The sequence below is a fragment of the Schistocerca nitens genome, chromosome 8 (assembly GCF_023898315.1).
Source record: "Schistocerca nitens isolate TAMUIC-IGC-003100 chromosome 8, iqSchNite1.1, whole genome shotgun sequence".
Taxonomy (NCBI): Eukaryota; Metazoa; Arthropoda; class Insecta; order Orthoptera; family Acrididae; genus Schistocerca; species Schistocerca nitens.
This window is the reverse complement of record NC_064621.1, coordinates 433927538-433936828: the sequence shown is the minus strand read 5'-3', so window position 1 is coordinate 433936828 and position 9291 is coordinate 433927538. Positions and strand designations below refer to the sequence as shown.

Here is a 9291-nt window from a genome sequence, read left to right as displayed (position 1 = left end):
ATCGCTCCAGGCAAATGCCGGGATGGTTCCTCTGAAAGGGCACGGCCGACTTCCTTCCCCATCCTTTCCTAATCCGATGACCTCACTGTCTGGTCTCCTTCTCCAAAACAACCCAATCTGTTATTTTTCCTTGAACATGTCCACAACCTGTATATTGTCCGCCAACTTGATACCCCCCACCGCCTGGTGTTCCCCTTCCTCTCCACCCCCAGCCCATTGCCACAACTTTACCATTGTCTCCCGCCCTCTCTCCATCTCCACATCCTCCACCTCTTTTCCCAACGCAACTTCTAGCACCTACCCCTTCTGGATGATGAGCTTCGCCCTGACATCTACCCCTCCTACCAACTCTAACCTCACCTTCCTCCTGCCTCCTCCTCAGGGCTTCCTCTCCTCCCCCTCCCGAGTGGCTTTCCCCCTCCTACACCCCCTCCATCTCCTGTGCTCCCCTTCAGCAGCTCTACACTCCCTCCTGCCTTGTCTTCCCTCTTCATCTCCCACCCTGCCTCTGCACTCCCTCCTGCCTTGTTTTCCCTCCTCATCTCCCACCCTGCCCATCTCCTGCCCCTTCGTGCGTCTCCTGCCCCCTGTTCTTCCTCTTCCTCCCACCCTCCCACTGCACCTTCCTCCCCTCTTTTTCACTCTTCTCCAGCCTCCAGCCCTTCGGCAGGTCCCTAACAGCGGTTTTTTTATTCTTCGTGAGTGCCCTGTCGTTTCCAGTGGTTTTTTAAGTATCTCGCTCTGTGTGATTTTTATCCAGTGGCCGACTTTTAACTTGTGTTTGCCGCCAGTGTTTTTTTAAGTGCACTTCGATTTGCCAGCTGTGTCTTTTTAACTTTATGTCGACTTTGTAACTGTCCCCCAGTGCATGTCCCCATCTTACTGTATATTTTAACTCCCATCATCTCCACTTTTTATGTCGCCCTTTTTATCCCCCCTTTTTATTTTTGTAAAGCCAATTGGCTGAAGAGTGGTGGACTGCGCCGCTGTCAGCCCTCCCCTGCCCATATGGGGCCGGGGAATGATATTACTATAAAGAAATAAAGAAAAGTGGAGCTGCCTTTTTTACTCACATGCTTCACATGTAAAGGTTTCCGATGTGATTATGGCAGCACATTGTGAATTAACAGACTTGGAATGCGGAATGGTACTTGGCAGTAGACACATGGGACATTCAGTTTTGGTAATCGTTAGGGAATTCTAAATTCTGATATCCACAGTGTCAAGGGTGTTCCAAAGATACCACATATCAGGCATTACCTCTCACCCGGACAAGCAGTGGCTGAACACTGAGGACAGCGACGTTTGTGTAGAGTTGTCAGTGCCAACAGACAAGCAATGCTGCTTGAAATAAGAGCAAAAATAAATGTGGAGCGTATCTTTTAGGACAGCGTGGAGAAATCTGACGTTAATGGGCTATGGTAGCAGACGACCGATGCCAGTGCCTTCGCTAACAGCACGAAATCGTCTGTAGCGTCACTCCTGGGCTCGTGACCATTACATTCGGACCTTAAACGACTGGAAAACCGTGCCCTGATCAGATGAGTCCCAATCTCAGTTGGTCAGATACCTTTTTAGATTTACTCTCATTTTTTTCTGGAACCATTTCGCGTCTGCTTACCTGCTCTCCCCATTTATTTCATCTTCTGAACATTTGTACTTCTTATTTCACCGATCATCTGAAGTATTTCTTCTCTTACCCGAGATATAGTCTGAGTAATTTTCCTCACTTTGTCTATCAAGCTCTTGTTAGAGATGTCTATTCCTCTTCAAATGAACTGCCTATTGTCGCACTGATTATCACTGTATTTACAGCCTTACAGAACTTCAAACACATCTCCTCATTCCTCAGTACTTCAGTATCCTACTTCTTTCCACAGTGATTCTTCAGATGATTGACTTATCCTTCAGTCTACTCCTCATCATTACCTAATTGTGTTCTTAGTCTACATCTGCTCTTGGGTAAGCCTTATAAGCCAGTAACTGATTTCAGAGTGTAATCCACCTGTCAGTGTCAGTCGGCGTCTCTAGGCCTTTTTCAAGTATACCTCCCCTCTTGTGAATTTTGAACTCTGTGTTCGCTATTATTAGCTGACATTTATTGCAGAAATCAGTTTTTCTACTCTTTCATTTCGACTACGGAAGCCATTTTCCCCCTAATTCTCTCCTATACTCTATCCTCTAATACGGCGTCGCAGTCGCCCATTATTATTAAATTTTCATCTTGTTTTACATACTGGATTACATGTTCAATATCCCCATGTGCTTCCTCTGTACCTAATGCAAATGACGTCGTCATGTATACCTGAACTACTGTTGTTGGCATCCGTTTGCCGTCAATTCTGATGAGACTAATCCTATTACTGAACTGCTCACACTAACTTACTCTGTGCCGTAACTTCCTATTCATGACGAATCCTACTACCTTTAAATCATTTTGTTACTATGGTTGAAATGTATTCGCAATTACGAAGATCTACGTTTTCCTCGCTAGGTCACGATAGAAATTTTGATTTAAGCTTAAACCTTAAAAATGACGCAAGATAATTTGAAGATACAAGAAAAATTAATAAAACCAGTAAAGCATATCAGGTAAATAAAAATATTTTGCGTACATAGGTGTTTATTTTATAAACTTCCCAGAATTGCATTTGAAATCCACTCACTGGTCGACTGCGTTGACCTAAAAAGGAACTATATCGATATTTGTTTTTCAGTTTCTCAATGAATAGGCGCTGATTACGACCGTGTCCTTCCACTTGCCCTGCACTTGTGGCGAAACTAAATGAAAAACTATAAATAGACTGATCATTTCCTCCAAACGGGTCATCGCAATCATATATTTGTTAAAAGGCATTTTGAAGTTTTCGACCTCGGATATTCAAGTATGTTCAATTTATTATATCTTGCATGATTGGCCAATTTAGGTCTTACAGGCCATTTCCAAGCGGAGTAGCTGTCAATGTGTTGCACAAACATTCTGTTAATAAAGTCGATCTCTTAGCGAGCACATAACGCTCAAGCGTCGGAATTAAAAGCAGAGAGCTTACTGCCCGCAGTAATAGTCATCTTTATAATTAATGGCACGTTGTAGGACACAATATGTGCTAGTTTTCTTTTGTTATTTAAGAGGAATGTGTTGACCCTAAAACAGCAAACTGTCGCTTGGAAAATAAACTGTTTATCCCACCCCAAGAACGCGTCTATCGACTTTGAACAAAGTACTACCTTCGTTGACACGTGAGGTAGCACTCTGAGCAAGGTTATGATGGCGAATGTCAAATTTTTTTAAGCTCGTCATCACTTTGACATGGAAGACCTTAAGGTCCGCAGGACCTGACCATCATTTTGCAGGACGATGCTCAAGCACGTACAGAGCAAGCTGTTACTGATTTGTTTGACTGATGGGGCTGTTAAGTGCTATACCACCTACTGCACTCCCCTGACTTAAGCCCTCGTGAGTTCAACTCGATTTCTAAACTGAAGGAAACACTTAACGGCATTCACTTCAGAACTGCTACAATTTCGTCGGGCAATAGACCGCGCTGCTCGAACTGTCAACACACCTGGCACTGCTAAAAGTATCCTACGACTTCCACATCGCTGGCAACGGGTGATACACAATGCTGGTGACTATTTTGAAGGTCAGTGAAACTTTGAAATACGTATCTATTTTGTAAGACCCGTAAAAAAATAGTTGCCACTATTAAACTTCCAACCCTCGTAATAAACTAGACAAGACACCTTACATTTACAGCAATTGTTAAACTGTTGAAAGTGACATAGTCAGTCTAATTGCATGCATTACAATACAATCCATTTCCGTACGTTAACTCTAGATTCCAAATCAATAATAAACATTGGTTATGATAAGAGCGAAAGTCTCCTGCTGTTGACACCTTCCGTGAACTGCATTCATACGCATACTCATAAGCACTGCTATGTCTCAAGAACCTTAGTCACACAGCCATCTGCTAGATGTATTTATCTTTGGTTCGGAATTTCAGACATGTCTTAAGGGGCTCCGGAACGCCCTATACTTGCAATGTTAAAATAACGCTTATAAATTACATCTTTCCTCACAAAGTATTTGAGGTAGGAAGTTGAACTTTTTACAGATTATTTATTGGAATATGGGCTACAACTTAACATAGGGATTTTACAAAATTTTAGTTCAGTTATTAAAGATGATTTTTTTTCAATTTTAATGAAAATTCACAACATTTTTTCGCAAGTTTTTATTTATATATTCAAAAATATACAGTTTTTTTGGAAAAAGGAATCCAGCGGCAAAGATTGGATTAACTTTTTAGTGCATTCCAGGTCCATAGGATGGATTATCTTCATCCTCTGCAAACTCCTCCAGCTTCCTCTTGTTCCTCCTCCTGTTTACTCTTGCTTGTATTTCTAGATTCTTTACAGCCCTGTCTGCAGCCCGAAGGCGTTCCTTGTCTAAAGCAAGCATCGCTCGTACCATGTTAGAACCTATCTTCATTCCCATATTTCTAAATACCTTGCACCTTACAATGTTGCCATCATTGAAAGTCGCAACAGCATCATACACACCAAAGTGAAGTGTTTCTATCCCAACAAATACAGTCTTGGGGATTCTCGACCATATAACACTATTTACACTTTCATTGGGGTTTTGAGTTTTTCCGTGAATACACTTTTTCAACAGTTCAGGTGCTGCTAAGTCTCTGAAAATAGGTTTTATCACCTCCATTATTGCATGAGGCAGACTATGCTTATGAGTCTACACTTCATCAGTTAGCAATCCTTTGTTATATTTACACCAACTGTCATCTTCTTTGGGAAACAAGCTATGTTGGGGATTTTCATCGTCTTTATTGTTTACAGTAATAACACATACCTTTGGCTTTCCAACATTTCTCCTTTTCTTAAAAGCCTTCAGAGGATTTCTAATAACTTTACTTTTACTCATTATTATACTTCAACAAAACAGAGACTCAAGAAACAGAATTAATTACGAATATTTTCGAGATAACGACAGAGTAAATAAACATAAAACAATCGACAATCACACCAGCGATATATATTGAACCATCACAGGTTAGCCACAACACATACTTTAATCTCACATCACTAAAATGTACCTGATGAACACGGACGTTAATAATAACACCATTTGACAGCAGTTTAACAGCGCCACAGTGGGTCACGCCCATGTAGAACACATTTCAAAAAAAATTTAAAAATAGTTGTAGTCTTCGGAATTGAATAAATTATATATCTATTAAAAGGTAATAGTCTGCAGATTCAGAAAACGCAAAAAAGTAAAAATTGAACTTTTCATGATTTTGAGCCTTTCCGGAGCCCCTTAAGCAAGTCTCATAACTCTGAAGTGCGGCAGCCAGTAGTATTGCTCGGTGGGTATACTGAGTTAGCAAGGGCCGCGTGGCCAGTTGATAATGCGACACACTCTGCTCTTCCGCTTGCTGCTGCATGGACGTGCCGACATGTTTAGTCGAGACGGTATGCCATGTGATAAAGAAACTGGCACGGTTAACCTACATCATCCAGGGTTATAGCGAGATGGATGCTTGCGTACACTTCTGTTGCATAATTACATTCAGGCGACAAAAGTCATGGAGTACCTACCAGTATCGTATCGGGCTTCCTTTTACCGACCTAGTGCAGCAACTAGACGTGCCATGGACTCAACGAGTCGTTAGAAGTCCCCTGGAGAAATACTGAGCCATGTTGCCTCTGTAGCCGACCATAATTGCGGAAGTGTTGCCGGTGCAGGATTTCGTGCACGAACTGACCTCTAGATTATGTCCCATAAATTTTCGATGGGATTAATGTCGGGCGATCTGATTGGCCAATCAATTCACTCGAATTGTCGAGAATGTTCTTCAGACCAATCGTCAAAAATTGTGGCTCGGTAACATGATGCACTGTTTCCAGAATGAGATTTTCACTCTGCAGCGGAGTGTGCGCTGATATGAAACTTCCTGGCAGATTAAAACTGTGTGCCCGACCGAGACTCGAACTCGGGACCTTTGCCTTTGCAGGAGAACTTCTGTAAAATTTGGAAGGTAGGAGACGAGATACTGGCAGAAGTAAAGCTGTGAGTACCGGGCGTGAGTCGTGCTTCGGTAGCTCAGTTGGTAGAGCACTTGCCCGTGAAAGGCAAAGGTCCCGAGTTCGAGTCTCGGTCGGGCGCACAGTTTTAATCTGCCAGGAAGTTTCATGATGCACTGTCTTCCACAAAAACTGCGTCGTTGTTTGAGAACATGAGGTCCATGAATGAGGGTTTCCAAGTAGCTCAACATCTGGAGAACCCAGTCCATTCCATGTAAACACCGTCTACACCATTATGGAGGACACACCAGCTTTCACAATGCCTTGTTGACAACATGGGTCCGTGACTTCGTGGGGTCTGCGTCACACTCGAACCCTATCATCACATCTTACCAACTGAAATCGGAACTCATCTGACAAGGTCACCGATATGATCACGAGTCCAGAACAGACGCTGCAGGCGATGTCGTGCTGTCAGCAAAGGCACTAGCATCGGTCGTCTGCTGCGACAGCCCGTTAACGCCAAATTTCGCCACACTGTCCTAACGGATATGTTCGTCGCAAGTCCCACATTGATTTGTGCGATTGTTTCACATAGTGTTGTTTGTCTGTTAGCAGTGACAACTCTACGTAAACGCGACTGCTCTCGGTCTTTAAGCGAAGGCCGTCAGTCATTGCGTTGTCCATGGTGACAGGTAATGCGTGAAATTTGGTATTCTCGGCACACTCTTGAGACTGTGTAGCTCAGAATATTGGATTCCCTAACGAATTTCGAAATGGAATGTCCCATGCGTCTAGTTTCAACTACCAGTCCGCGTTCAATGGCTCTTAATTCCTGTCGTGTGGCCATAATCACGTCGGAAATCGTTTCACATGAATCACCTGAGGAAAAATGACAGCTCCGTCAATGCACTGCTCTTCTATACCTTGTGATACGATACTATCGCCATCTGTATAAGTGCATGTCGCTACCTCATGACTTTTGTCACGCCAGTGTGTGTATTATATGGTTTTCCAGGCTCTGTTATGCGAAATATTTTGCGTTTGTAGTTGAGATAAACAATGTTAGGTCCTTTACTGTATTCATATCAAGTCTCCAGCCGGACAAAATATTTCGGCTGTCCACCTGGCCGCCATCTTTAGGTGAGTAGGCCGTCGTCGCACTATCTCGCCGGAACTGAAATCAAACACGCCGCGGCGGCTCCTTTATACACTCATGCTCATAAATTAAGGATAATTGCAGAATGTGGTGCCACACAACTTGGCACTACACAAAACTGGCGCTAATAGTTTAGGCACATAGGGAACACACACGACGCAAATCTGTAAGTCCACGGTATTGCTGATAAGTTGAGAAAACCGTCCCGAAACACATGTGCTACAAAACGCCACTGTTTCCTGCGCATGTACCACGACATAAATATGGGATATGATCAGCATGCACACGTACACTGGCCGCACAACGGGATGGCATACTCTGGATCACGTGGTCGAGCAGCTGCTGGGGTATAGCCTCCCATTCTTGCACCAGTGCCTGTCGGAACTCCTGAAGTGTCGTAGGGGTTTGAAGACGTGTAGCGATACGTCGACCGGGAGCATCCCAGACGTGCTCCATGGGGTTTAGGTCTGGAGAACAGGCAGGCCACTCTAATCGCCTGATATCTCCTGTTTCAAGGTACTCCGCCACGATGGCAGCTCAGTGGGGCCGTGCGTTATCATCAATCAGGAGGAAGGTGGGACCCACTGCACCCATGAAAAGGCGGACATACTGGTGCAAAATGACGTCCCGATACACCTGACCTGTTACAGCTCCTTTGTCAAAGACATGCAGGGGTGTACGTGCACCAATCATAATCCCACCCCACACCATCAAACCACGACCTCCATACAGGTCCCTTTCAAGGACATTAAGGGTTTGTTATCTGGTTCCTGGTTAACGCCAGATGAAAACCCGGCGAGAATCACTGTTCAGACTATACCTGGATTCGTCCGTGAACTTAACCTGGGAACACTGTTCCAATGACCATGTACTGTGTTCTTGACACCAGGCTTTACAGGCTCTCCTGTAACCAGGGGTCAATGGAATGCACGTTGCGGGTCTCTGGTCGAATAGACCATGTCCGTTCAGTCGTCTGTAGACTGTGTGTCTGGAGACAACTGTTCCAGAGGCTGCGGTAAGGTCCTGAGCAAGGCTACCTGGACTACTCCGTGGCCGTCTGCGGGCACTGGTGGTGAGATGTCGGTCTTCTTGTGGTGTTGTACACTGTGGACGTCCCGTACTGTAGCGCCTGGACACGTTTACTGTCTGCTGGAATCGTTACCATAATCTTCATATCACACTTTATGACACAAGGACGGCCCCTGCTACGACCTGCTGTGTTTGACCAGCCTCCAGTCGCCCTAGTATCCTACCCCTCATAACGTCATCAATAAGTGTTCTTTGAGCCATTTTCAACCCACAGTCACTATTAGCACGTCTGAAAACGTCTGCACGCTTACTCGCTGCACCGTACTCTGACATGCACATGTGGACTGCTGCTAGCTCCACCGTGCGACGACCGCAGGTCAAATGCACCTCGTGGTCATACCCAGAGGTGATTTAAACCCGCAAACCGCCCACCAGAGCGCTGTTTCACCATGCATCAGCATAATCCTTAATTTATGAGCATGAGTGTACATCGACCGTGGGTCCATTGTGCGTGCACTGAAATAACTGCACTCTAGCGACAGGCACAACAGCGCACCGGTGGTGAAATCTCGCGGAAACGATAAATCGATATCAAACACTATTGACAGTTCTTGAAGACCGAGACAAGGACAGTTGTTTCTTAATGTCAAACAGAACATGTTTCCAACTCTTGACACTTTTATTTAATGACAAATACTTTGAACAAACTGACGGGGTGGCTATGGGGAGTGCATTATCCCCCATAGTCGCCAATTTGTTTGTGGAAGATTTTGAGGACATGGCGCTGAAGACGGCGTTCTTAAAATCAATTTGTTTCTGGAGATACGTCGACGAAACGTTTATGGTATGGCCACATGAGAGGGATGCTCTAGCTCGTTTCCTACATATTAATTGCCTGCATTCCAATATTAAGTGCAAGATGGAAGTAGAAAAGGATGGAAAACTTCCGTTTTTAGAGTTTTGGTTTAGAGGAGGGGTGATGGGACATTGAGACATAGTGTTTATGGTAAACCCACGCATACCGACCTACATCTCCATGCATCAAGTAGTCATCC

The 9291-nt window shown here is 44.4% G+C and overlaps 1 non-coding gene across 1 annotated transcript; it reads left to right on the top strand.

Annotated features, from left to right (window-relative positions):
* The first annotated feature begins 6116 nt into the window (after positions 1 to 6116).
* On the top strand, positions 6117 to 6191 carry Trnas-uga (transfer RNA serine (anticodon UGA)). Its single transcript has one exon. It is a non-coding gene; the product is annotated as a tRNA-Ser (tRNA).
* The last annotated feature ends 3100 nt before the right edge of the window (positions 6192 to 9291 follow it).